The sequence below is a fragment of the Cibotium barometz genome, chromosome 21 (genome assembly GCF_041138505.1).
Source record: "Cibotium barometz isolate CiBa-2024 chromosome 21, ASM4113850v1, whole genome shotgun sequence".
Classification (NCBI taxonomy): domain Eukaryota; kingdom Viridiplantae; phylum Streptophyta; class Polypodiopsida; order Cyatheales; family Cibotiaceae; genus Cibotium; species Cibotium barometz.
Window position 1 is genome coordinate 9,621,531 of NC_141066.1, and position 13,978 is coordinate 9,635,508.

Genomic DNA, 13,978 nt, shown 5'->3' on the forward strand with positions numbered 1-13,978 from the left:
ATTAAAGTTTTGGAAATGTAAAGTGAGTACATAATTATTCATATCTACTAGATAAATGAATGAATGAGGTAAATAAATGAATTAAGTTTTGGAAATGAATGATAATTATTCATGTCAAGTAGATTTCTAGCCCTTGGATATTTTGCACTTTTGCATTAACATTTTAGTAGTGCTTAATGTTAAAATATTCTCATCTTTGTGATCCCTTTTTGCGAAGATAAGGGACTCTTTCCCATGAATTTAAAAAAATCAATCAAAATGATATTAGAGTAAGTAACGGGTTGCGTTTCACATCAAAGGAGACAATCACATTGTAAATTAGATCCTACCAATAAATGAAGTTGATCATAACACATGTTAACTCTTATTTTCATCTATTCAAATGTTAGATTTTGAGTCTACTCCTCCTTTTGTTGTGATTATATAATTAATCTTTGAATGGTATATAGTCTAAATAACCCACAAGTGATTGATTATATAATCAATCACTTGTATGGTATATAGTCTAATTCAACCGCAAGTAAAAACAATCACTTGTATGGTATATAGTCTAATTCAACTGCAAGTAAAAACCATATATCATTCTTGAAAATTAATATGTAGATTTCATTTTCTAGTGAAGGGCCATACTTATTCACAAGACTTCCTTTTGAAATGCAGACTTAAAGAAATAGTAGATCAATTACCTAAATTGGTTCACAATATGGTTTATATGCTAGGCTTTTTAACCAAAATCATTAAATACACATCGTTTTCATGATTTGTACTAAAAAATAATATTGTTTTTCAAAACTAAAATCACTAGTGAAACTTTGTTAATTGTGAGAGGCTTTGTTAATTGTGATATAAACTTATCTTTGCTTTTGCATCTATCTATATACAAGTCCATACAAGGTTAGATGTATGAGTAGTTTTCCTATGAGGCCATATGTATGGGTTATGGGTATACCAAACCCAAACTACACCAAGACATGACGAACTTGCGTGTCAATGGCACTCAAAATTTTAGAGTTTGCTGATGTCATTTAGGTAGGCAAATGGGAGGTGCTAAATAAAGATAATCTTCAAAGTCAAATTCCCCATACTTTTGTTATAAAGAGTCTCATACATAGTAGCAATTGCTTCTAGTTTTCACATTTTTTTCCTTTCAAAGAAATGTCAAGGTAACATTAAAAAACCCTCTTTTTCATTGTGAAATGTCTAGTGTGCCAAAGAAAGCTTAAGGAATCGGTTATAGCCAATCAAGAACTTGGTACCATACATAATTTTCAAAACTTGTGGGAAAAGAAATGATATGGTGGAATTTCTTTCAAAATCACCATTCCTCTTAAAGGAGGGCTTTGGAAGGAAGACTTGTGCATACTAGAAGTTTGTCTCTCACAATGGCAACTTTGTGATATTGTTGACGTGTCTTGTCTTTTTTGATTGCATTATATAAGAACTAGTATATAGATTATTGAGCTCACATGTGGTATTACATGTCCTTTCACATGTTTATGTTATTACCACACCTATTACATATCAATACTCTCAAGCCACCTACCCTACCCCCAACTCTGATTTACTCCACTTCAATGGTGTGTGTCGTTCCATCACCCAACCAACTTTGATTTACTCCACTCCAATGATGTATGCCATTCCACCCCCAATGGATCCCACCACATATGTAGTATCTCGATGTTCTCCTCCCTACTAGAATTGTTCAAAAACTAGAGACTACTTCACATGGGATCGCCCCAAGCCCATCCTCCACTTCACTACTAGCACTAACTATCAACTTTGTGTAGGTAGTTCCCACCGCAACAACTAAACAGTGAAGTTCATATGATGGTAGTGGTGGTGCACCCAATCACAAGCCCTTGACTTGGGAGACACCATATGGGACAAATCTTGAAGCCCCATTGGCCATAGAAGGAGATAATGTAGGAGACCCTTTGTAGTAGTTAGTTGAATTCTTTTAATGGCTTTAAGTGCAATTTGTGAGTTAACCCCCAAAGTGCACCCCTTTAGAGAAGAACTAGCTAATTAGCATTGGTTGGATGGGTAAGGGGAAGAGGAACATATGCCCAACCAAGATGATTTGGCATATGCACTCATAATGGAGTTGACAATCTCCTTGCACTTCCTAGCATCTCCACTACTAGAACCTCTTAGGAACCACTTGAGGTGAGTCATGGTGAGTTAGAGTTTGAGAAGCACCATTACAGCCAACCCTCTCCCTCAATAGAATCCATAGATCCCCTAGTGGCCACTCCCCAACCGGATAAGATGGGAGGTTAGGCTACTCATAATAAATTCACGGAATAGCTGATGAGGGGTTTCCCTCACCCTAGATTGAGGAACACACAAACTTCCCATTGAAGCCAACCTTGATCATGATCCTCTAGCTCTCCACGAGAGAAGCCCCTCTACCCTCTTTTACTTACTAAGATGAAGTAAGGGAGCTCAACTTGGAATCCAAAGAAGAGCCTCGACCCATTCTTGTGGCTTCCTTGTCATGGGAAAATCTTGCCACCTTAGATGATGTCTCAACCATGAGAAATAAGGTTGTGTATGCATGGTCGTATAAGGATTTACACCCCTCCATCTAGGAACACATAAGGGAGCCTACAAGTCCACAAGGACATCTTGAGAATCCATGCTATTTGGAGGTGTTCAGATCTCGACAAGATGTAAGCAGTCCAGATCATGGCTTTCATCAACCACTCTGAATGTCTCTCCCCGATCATCATTATCCGTAAAGAAGAAATCCAACAGATTCAAATTTGTGAGGATTTTTGACATCTCAACCAATGTACCATCAAGGATGGCTTTGTGCTTGATTTCATTGAGAGGTTCATATGTTGTTGACCATGTTCTATATTCTTTCATTGACGCATTAAGTGGCTATAGTCAAGTGGTCATTCATCTAGACAACCATTCTCACATAGTGGGGCACCTTTATGTATGTGATGATTGTTGGAATTAGGGTTGCAGGAATGCACACACAACTTCAAGAAGATGAGGAAGCTTGAGCACAACACAGTAGTGTATTATGAGTGCCAAAAATGAAAGATAACAAGCCCTAGAAGATAATGGGCGTATATACAATGCACGGGGGAAAAAACCTCCTAGTGAGGGAAAAAGTGCCCCGGCGGTCCTAAGTGTGTTCACACACATCACTACTATAATATGGTAACAAATCCCCCCTGGAGTGATGCGGTGAACAAGAGCTAGCACTCATGTATAGGGAAGTGTCTAGCTATGTGGACGAATCCACAAAAGGGAGTAAGCCCAAAGCTTTGCGAAAAGCTTCGAACTTCTCACGAGGCAGAGCCTTTGTGAAAAGGTCTGCAAGGTTATCCTGTGTTGGCACATAAGCCAAACTGATCTCTCCTGCAGAGAGTCTCTCCCTGACATAATGGTAGTGCACCTCAATGTGCTTCGTACGAGCATGGAACACTGGGTTCCGCGCAACTGCCAATGCGCTCTGACTGTCAGTGAAGATGGTGGTGGCAGATGGCTGCCCAACACCCAAATCAGCCATAAGGCGTCTGAGCCACACACACTCAACCGTAGCTGTGAAAGCTGCCCTGTACTCAGCTTCACAACTAGAAGTGGCCACAGTAGGCTGCTTCTTGCTCAACCATGATATGCATGAGCTTCCAAGCATGAAGCAAAAACCACTCGTGGACACGCGTGTGTCATAACAACCAGCCCAGTCAGAATCTGAAAAAGCATGTAAATCTGGCGGCAATGATCCCCCCTTGGGATAAAACAACCCAAGATGCCGAGTACCACTCAAATAGCGAAAGATACGCTTCACTGCCTGCCAATGCTTAATGCCTGGGCTATGCATAAATCTGCTCACCTGTGAGACTGCAAACTGAATGTCTGGCCTCGTAATGCATACATAAATGAGGCAACCAACAGCTGTCTGATAGAGTATGACATCAAAGTGATCTCCAGCATCATGAAGACTCAACTTCAAACCTGTCTCCATTGGAGTAGCAATAGGCTTGCAGTCTTCAAGGCCAAATCTCCGCAACAATGTTTCAATATACTTTGTCTGACACAAAGCAATACCTCCATCACACTGCTTAAATTGTATCCCCAAATAATGATGCAAATGCCCCAAATCTGACATCTCAAAAGAGGCATTCAAATCAGCCTTAAAATCAGCAATATGACTCTCATTTGGTCCTGTGAGCAGCATGTCATCGACATAGAGAGCAATGATTAGATGTACACCATCCACACGTTTAACATACAAAGTGCTTTCTGTTGGACTATTCTGAAACCCATGTGCAGTCAAATATGCATGTATTTTTTCATACCAAGCTCGTGGAGCTTGCTTTAAACCATATAAAGCCTTTTTTAACTTGCACACTTTGTTTTCCTGCCCTCTTTGAACAAAACCACGAGGCTGCGATACATACACCTCCTCATGCAAATCTCCATTTAAGAACGCAGTCTTTATGTCCAGCTGATGTACATTCCAACCATTATGAGCTGCTAATGCACAGATGCTACGAACAGTGGTCATACGACATGTGGGAGCAAAAGTCTCATCAAAATCAATGCCCTTCTCTTGGGCATAACCTTTTGCAACAAGCCTAGCCTTATGGCGATCCACTGTGCCATCAGGCTTACGCTTCAATTTGTATACCCACTTAGTGCCAATGGCCTTCTTGCCAGGGGGCAAGTCACATAAAGACCATGTACCATTCTTCATAATAGCATCGTATTCTGCTTGCATAGCAGCCATCCAATTTTCTGAACTTTGTGCCTCATCATATGAAACAGGCTCACTTTCATCGCACATACTAGAAACAGCCAATGCATAACAATCTGACGCATAAGAGGCACCATGAGAGCCAGAACGAGTGCGACTAGACAAAGGGGCATCCAACTTGCTGTCACGCAAAGTCTGCACCAGCCATCTAGGCATATTCCTAGAGCCCTCAATCTCTTGTCTCTCATCCTCAAGTGCATCATGCACATCTGCATCAGATATAGGCTGATCTGTGCCATCATTTAAAACCTGCATAGGCTGAAAAACTGCCTCATGAGGTATTGCACTTGACTGTGCACCACTGAAAAGAGGCAACAATGTATCATAGACATCACGTGAGCTGATATCTGTCTCCTTAGTACATGAAACCAAGGGCTGAACTGCATCTTCCACAAATACAACATCACGGCTAACCAAAATGCGCTTTGTCTGTGGATGATACAAACGATAGCCTTTGCTCTCAGCACTATATCCAACAAAAATACATTTGACAGCTTTGTCATCCAATTTTCTGCGATGTTGCACAGGCACTAATGCATATGCCAGGCAACCAAAAACACGTAAATGGCCAACAGATGGCTTGCGGCTATGCCAAGCCTCATATGGAGTGACAACCTGTAATGCTTTGGTGGGACACCTGTTTAGTACATAAGTGGCACACATGACAGCCTCAAGCCAAAAACCATGTGGTAGACTTTGACTCTTAACCATACATCTTGCCATTTCCATGAGAGACCTGTTTTTTCTCTCAGCCACACCATTTTGCTGTGGTGTATACGGCACTGTACATTGGTGTTTTATCCCACGCTCAGCCAGAAATGCATTAAATTCTGAAGACATATACTCCCCCCCTCGATCTGAACGGAGGGTGCCCATCTTACTTTCTGACACATTTTCAGCCATAACCAAAAACTGTTTGAAGCACAAAAACACTTCGGACTTTGCCTTCAAAGGATATACCCATGCATGCCTGGTAAAATCATCAATGAAAGTCACGAAGTAAAGGTAGTTTCCAAATGATGGAGTTTGCATGGGACCACAAACATCACTGTGAACAAGCTGCAATCTGCGTTCAGCTCTCACTGATCCATCTTTGGGAAAGGAAGCACGCTGCATTTTACCCAATATGCAGCCCTCACAAACATGCTTGACAGGTGCCTCAAGCTTAGGCAAAGAAGACACCATTTCAGATTTCTGCAGGCGCAGCAAACTTGCAAAATTCAGATGACCAAAACGTGCATGCCACAGTTTTGCATTTGAAATAGCCTGCGTATCCATAATAGCACATGCTGAATCCTCTACACATTTGCCATCCATATTGAGCTTATACAGCCCTCGACATAGTGAACCAGATGCTACAATGATGTCACCACAAGAGAGATCATGAACAGTACATCTGTCATCCACAAATTTTACAACCAAACCTGTTTTGGCAAATGCGGAGACTGACAGCAGATTCTTTTTGATCCCTGGCACATACAATGCATCAAAAAGTGTAAAGGTGTTGCAATTTGCAACATTCAGCACAATCTGTCCAACTCCTTTAACGGGATAAGAGGAGTTATTGGCACAAGTGACAGTATTCCCTGTGGGAGCAGACTCAAGGAAAGTGAATAAACTGCGCTGCGAGGTGATATGCTTAGTGGCACCACTGTCAAAGTACCATACATCTGAATCTACTGCAGACATACATGTGTCATGCAAAGATGGGTCATAACTGCACTGCGCATTGAATGCCCATTCTGTATCTTGAACAACATTAGCAGATTCATTGTTAGAAGGAGAGGCATCTGCAACAGCCATACCAGCCTCTTTCTTCTTAGCCTCTTTCGCAGCCAGCTTAGGACACGCTTTGATGACATGATCATTTCCCTTACAGTACTTGCAAAATGTCTTCTGTTTGTCACCCTTCTTCTCATCTTTGTCTTCCTTCTTTGGTTGCGCAGCATTTGCAGATTTCTGCTTACTAGAAGAAAAGCCAGCTTTACCTTTCCCGCTTCTCTGACTAGCAACGAAAGCTTGATCTGCGACACGCATAATATTCCTGTTTTGCCTTGACTGGTCTTCTTGCAGCAAAACAGAAACTAACTCCTCAAATGATAAGGCATTGGGATTGCCTTTCATCATCAAGCGAAGAGTGGAAGCAAAACCCTGATAAGAATCTGGTAGACCATTCAAAACAGTCTGCACAAGTGAACTGTATGACAGGATTTCATCTGCAGAAATGAGCTGCTCTTTGAAATCCTTGATCTTTGTCAAAAAGCTATCCATAGAATCACCTTCGTTCATATGCTCACTCTCCAACTGTTTTCGGAGATAAGCAACACGAGCCTCATTTCTTGCCTGATACAATGTGGCAAGTACATCCCAAGCATCCTTAGAAGTCCTGCAGGAGCGAATATGTGGGATAATGGTACGTTTGACAGACAGCGCAATCAAGGCATGAGCCTGCGCATCTCTACCATCCCAACGAATCTGCTCTGCTGAAAGTGGTGGTTCTCGAACAGCTGCTACAGCACTTGTGCCTGCACCATCATCAACAGTACCTGTTTCTGATGTGTTTGCAGCATTCCCAGCCACAATAGGACGTGCATCAATACCCTGCACAATGTTCCATAACCCCTTTGCTACCAATACATGTCGCATCATATATGCCCACAATGGATAGTTGGTGCCATCCAACTTATCCTCAGCAGCCAACATGCGGAATACATCATTGTTGTCAGCCATGGCCAATGACTGTACTACTAGATGTAAATGCTGTCTGTAAGAGGTAAACCTGTATAAAATCGACCTGTGCTATGTAGCACAGCCCAAAACAGACGAATGGGCACCTGTCCTGCAGATTTTAATCTTGACAGAAAATCTGCACAGTAGGACGATTTTGCCTGCGCAGTACTTGGAATGCAAAAACGGAGGGCGAAATGACTTCAGATCAAAATTCTGAAACGACCAAGCCCTACAGGCTTTCCCACGGCATATACTAACCTGCAGACGCTCGTGAAACCTCGTCGCAATCGGAGGAGATGAAGCGGCAGGTGCCGGTGATGCTGCCCGGGAGGAGGAAGCCTGCTCTGATACCAATTGTTGGAATTAGGGTTGCAGGAATGCACACACAACTTCAAGAAGATGAGGAAGCTTGAGCACAACACAGTAGTGTATTATGAGTGCCAAAAATGAAAGATAACAAGCCCTAGAAGATAATGGGCGTATATACAATGCACGGGGGAAAAAACCTCCTAGTGAGGGAAAAAGTGCCCCGGCGGTCCTAAGTGTGTTCACACACATCACTACTATAATATGGTAACAATGATGTCCTTTGGTTTTTGCAATGCTCTAAACTCCTTGTAGTGCATAGCCATAAAGATCTTTGAGGAATATCTCCAAGAGTTCTTGTGCTTTTTCTTGGATGTTCTCTCCGACTTTAGTGGGTAGAAGGGCACATCCCAATGAGTGAACATCTTCATCATCTCCTATTTGTTTTTATCAAGTTCAAGACCATCTAGCTTTGTCTCAATCCATTCAAGTGTTACTTCTTAGTGCTCTCTTAAGGCACACCATTTTTTGCGGATGGATGAACCCTCAAGCCTGAGAAGCTCATGGTGGCTACTATCACCTCCAGCTAACTTCAAGGAGGTTCAAGAACTCTTACGAAACATGGGCTATAAACACCATTTTTTTTCCATGTATGTAGACATCTATTAGTTTCTCACTTGCCTCCTCCATAATGATGTTCCATTTTTTTAGAGCATAGGCCTTATAAGAGCGTGTCTTCACAACCCTTAATCATCTCCTTATGTATGCCTTGGTGTATTATCTCTCATGTCCATACTAATGCTTGTGTAATAGCCATGGATGCAGTCCTTCCCCTCGCCTCAAGATGGATCATCCATCCACTACGCAAACCCACCAACTTAACCAGGCTAAGAGACTCCACCACAAGTGAGAAGGTTTGCTACTATTTTGGCATTACAAAAAAAAAAACCTTAAAGAGCATCATTTTGTAGTGATTATTAATCATAATTAAGTGTCTCTTGAGTAGGGCCCAAGTGGTTGCACCTCGAGGCTTTCACTCTATAAAAACCTATATAACCACGTGCAAGAACCCCTATTTTAAATTTTTACATAGTTATTTACCCCCTTTGTATATTTAGATTTTGAATTTCAAACCCTCCTATGTAAATTATGTAAATTTACGTACATGAATTACATAAAACAGGTGTTTTCAAAACCCCTACATACATATATACAATGTATGTAGGTACCTTAATTTAAAAAAAATCTCCTCCATTAACTGTCATGCTATTTTACATATATATAAAGTGAGCCTTGCCCCCCTAGGGTGGTCGAGCACATTTGAAGGATGGCTTCTCCACTTTTAAGATCTTAACTTTGAGATTATGGTGGGGCTGATAGTGGTGGGATCATCTTTCTAGGGTAGAGCGCGGTGGTGAGCCCGCAACAGTAAGTGGTATTTGTGATGTCTCCCATGAGTTGCTTCATCTTGTTTTGTGACATGTGGCTTTACTCTTTGTGTGCACTACATCTCCAACTATGCAATCATAGTATCTTTTAAATTTAGTATAGAAGTGATTGCTTCTTCTCGAGTGGCCCTTACTATCCGTAGCTTTGCATACTTTATGTGAAGTCTCTACGTCTCGGATAACCTCTTCCAGTTTCATCTTTGCCTTCAGGCTTTGCTTTTATTGAGGTGGCTTCCTCTTGCACCACCTTCATGTTATCGATTAAATGAGTGACCACTTATTATTCCATGGTTCCTTTGCTCATGGCCACATTTAGTTAGCTCATTTCTTTTCAAATCTCCTCACTTGAGGTAGATCCAAAGGATTCTTGCCTTCTTGAAGATGCATGGGAAGAGTCAATGAAAACTCACTACCCAAGCCCATGCCTATGTTTTTTTATCTCAAATGTTTAAAAGGTCAGCAAATGAGTAGACCTAAATTCTTTTATTTCCATCACACCTCACCACCTTAAGTAGCCATGTTGGCACTAAGGGGGTATAGGAAATCACACCTTATCACCTTAAGCAGCTATGTTGGCACTAAGGAGGGGTGATGACATGTTATAACACCTCACATCTAACCACCTTGCACTACCCTAAGAATATGGCACCAAGGGGTTGAGAAATATGGTGCGATAGAGCATATTTCTTGGTAGGGAGTGAGAGTCAAGCACCTTGCATAATCCTACATGAGCAAGCAAATCCAATTTGTACACCTCATATAAAAGGAGTCATTTTCAAGCAATCAAATCAAGCAAGCTATCTTAAGTCTTTCTATGAGTACAAGTCTCAATCTTGTAATGTAACTGAACTTAAGTTAACACAACACACTCATCATCATGAGTAATCTTACTAATAGGCTTCACCCACCTTAGCATTCTCTCAATCATCATAGCCATCTTGCTTAAGATACTCATGTTTTTAACAAATGTCCCATCTTGGTGCTCTCAGAATTGGAGTTGAGATCAAAGCTTACTTTACCTTATAAAACACTTCCTTGCATTTATGTGTCCACACAAACTAGTGTAACAAGACATATAGAGGCCTAGCAACATGAATATAAGTCTTCTATAATATCATGTATGCTCTATGTTCAAATATCAAGCTGAAGTAGTACTTGGAGACATTGATGACCCGCATTGGTGATAGCTTTCACACTTTATTGGCTAGGTTAGGTGAGATTATGGGCAATATATCGCTAGTGGTTTTACAGAAAACTAGGTTGAAAACCATTAGTGGGTTTCCCAAAACCATAAAACCACCTTCCTCTTCACTAATCCTCTTCTTAATATGTCCGTATGGATTGAAAGAGCAAGTAGAGGAGCATGGAGAGTCATAGCATGATTGCTAAACCAATAAGGCTGTCTGAATTCTATAATCAAGGGTGGGAGGTGATGGAGTTTTCTTAATTTCTCTCAATTAATAAAAGCGGCAAGCCTCTGCACACACAAATCAAAACCTATATATATATATATATATATATATATATATATATATATATATAATTTCAATTAATTTCTTTTCCCTCTCTCTCTCTCTCTCTCTCTCTCTCTCTCTCTCTCTCTCTCTCTCTCTCTCTCTCTCTCTCTCTCTCTCTCTCTCTCTCTCTCTCTCTCTCTCCAATTGAACGGGAGGCGACTGCCGATTTCAGTCTCCCTTCCCTCCACGACTCGGCATCATGCGGTGAATTTTTTTTCATGGGCTGTTTCCTTTTTACGCTCCAGCGCTTGGCGTTGGGCATTGGCCAGGTTACAAGCTTTATAGTAAAGCTTTCATAAGCTTTTTAATAAGCTTAATAAGTTTAATATTAAAAGCTTTATAAGATAAAGCTTTGATTTTTTTATTTTTTTTATTTTTTTATTAAAAAAGGGGACCATATCTATAAATATATCACCTCTTCTCTAAATTTGGGTTAGCTGAGCTGATAGTTTCAGGCTGAGAAATGCTTGAAAAAGCTTTTATTATAAAGCTTTGTTAAGTTTTTGTTTTTTTTTTAATAAGCTTTGTGTAATATGATCTTTATGTAAGCTTTTTCACGAGTCGACCATGAGGATGACAACTTGTCTTTCAATCGAGAGGGTGATTCTCAACATTTATGTGACAATCCAGAAAATACATATTAGATCATTTACTATCAAGACTTGGATGAACTAACAATGATGATTTAGTAAAGTTAATTTAATTTTGCACAAGTGATTGAAGCTTTAATTATTAAAGCCTATTTTAAAGGGTACATGGATTATTTCTTGAAAAATTATGCATTTGTGTATTGAGCTAACTTGGCAGGACTCACATCTAGCTCGACATTCCATATGAGATAAGAAACCTTATCTTTTCTCTTGTTTTAATTTTTCCTATTCCTTTTAATTATCAGAAAATGGGTGAATATCCGCACTGTCGTACTATTTAGGAACAGCTTGATTCTCTCCATATTCTTTTGAATCAAGAACGAGAGCATCGGGACAACTTTCAAAGAAAGATTGAACGACATCTATCTAGAATGAACAAATATATTAAGAAGAAAGTTAAAACTGTGGAAGCATCTGACATGCATAGCCCGACCAATGACATCGTATCCAAGCTGTCTATTGTCAAGTGTTTCAGGTGTAAGATGAAGGGACATTATGCTAAATCTTGCCCAACTAAAAAGAAGAACCAAATTGCACCAAAGGACATGCTTGCCACCGAAGAGGTTAACGCACTCGACACATTAACCAAAGGTGGAGGTATGTGTAAAAAAATTATTTATTGTATACAATTTCTTGTTTGCTTTTGTATCTGTTTTCTGAATATTCTTTCCTTCTAGACCTAGTTAGAAAACTTTACCTCCTGAAAAGAATTTTAGATACCGTGACCTAACTAGAAAGATCGAGACAAGATTAGCAAAATTTATCTTTAAGATCTAGTTGCCCAAATTCAAGTAAAAATGATTGCTAGACATTTCATAGAAGATTAAGACCAATTTGAAGATTCAAGAACCAAGCAAGTTTCTCCAGTCTTTGATTCAAGTTATCAATTGCTTTACCATCGAATTTAATGATGATGAGAAAAGTAAAGAAATAGCTCTCAAGTGACTAGAAACCAAGCTTAAGTTGTATGCCAATCACAATTATGAAGTTTGTACCAATTCAAGTAAAGTTTTGTCTAAATTTTCAAGTGTTCTAGTTTAAGATCTATCCAAGTACAAGATTCTTTCTAGACCAAGAATTGCTCTAAGTCAAAGATATATTCAACCACAAGATTTAAACCCCTTAAGAACAAGATTTATTCAAGAATTGCAATTATGATTAATTAAAGACTAACTTAATTTTCGTCCATTCAAGTATTTTTAATCTAAGCCAAGATTCATTACTAGTATATCAAGTTCTTGCTATCAACTAGGGCGCAACATGTCTATCTTTCTTCAAGTTCTGATTTCAAGTTTAAGATTAAGCTTAAGATCAAGATCCCCTTTAGATTTCATTGTTTACAAGTAAGATTTACAAATTCAAGAATTATCTACCTATTAAAATATTATAATTTTTGAATTTAGTTAGACAATTACAAGATTAAGATCAAGAACAAATCCCCAGAATTCATCAAGTTATTGACAGTAATGTAAGTAATTATTTTTCAATCTTAAGTTGATAAGAATTTCCATTTCGATCTAATTCATTTTTGGAATAAGACTTGTAGTCTAATTTTGAGGATAGAGAAAAGTTATGACAGAATGAAAGTTTCAGAGGGAATTAGCTACTCCGTCTCAAACTTATGTTCTTAAGGTAGTGTCATGTGGAATTAATCTATGGTATGGGACATTAGATTGGTTTTACATGGCTACACCAGACGTATCTATGTCTTCTATCTTTCACCAGCGACTGTTTGTATGTGGAAGGTACCTCTGTGGAATGGGACACTTAGATACATTTCACATACGTTCACTTGTTCGGTTTTATTTTCAGAAATTGTTTGATGTGATGATCTTGTCCTCCACTTGTGCCATGAAGCCATCCACTCATTGATTGCGCAACTGAGGACAGTTGATTCCCAACAAGGGGGACTGTTATGATCCATGTTATTTGACGAATGATAGTCATGGTCATTTAATATTTGATGGGGATGCCCGAGAAATTTTTTCAAGCTTATCCTGAGATTCTTCGTTCTTTTTAAACCCAACAAACCTGCAATTGAGGGCAATTGCAAACTCAAGCAAGAGGGATGTCATGAGAATATATTTTAAGTCCTCTTTAAGAATATTATTTTCCTTTTTTGAGTAATTTGGGGACGCCTAGGTTACTCTTGCGTCATGACGGCTAGGTTAATATCGTGACACCACTATAAATATTAATACGTGTGGTATATGACGTATGCTTGGGGCCGCCTATGATTATTTCAGTTAGGTTTGTATTGGCAGGGTGATTCCTGGGGTACTTACGCCTGGTAGTCATGAGTTGGTAATGGTTTGTGCCTGTTTAATATTTGTGGGATTAATTTAATTATTAATTGGGCTTATATTTTTAGGTGAAGAAGATTACGAGGATTGATAAATAATGTCGAGGAGAATGTTTCTTATGCGCATCATATTTATTTTTACAAGCGTAGCTTGTAACCTTAGTAGTTGATTTTTCCATTTTGATACATTGGAAAAAATACATTTATAATGTTGAATTTATTAAAGCCTAAAGGCTTTACCCTAGCCCCAA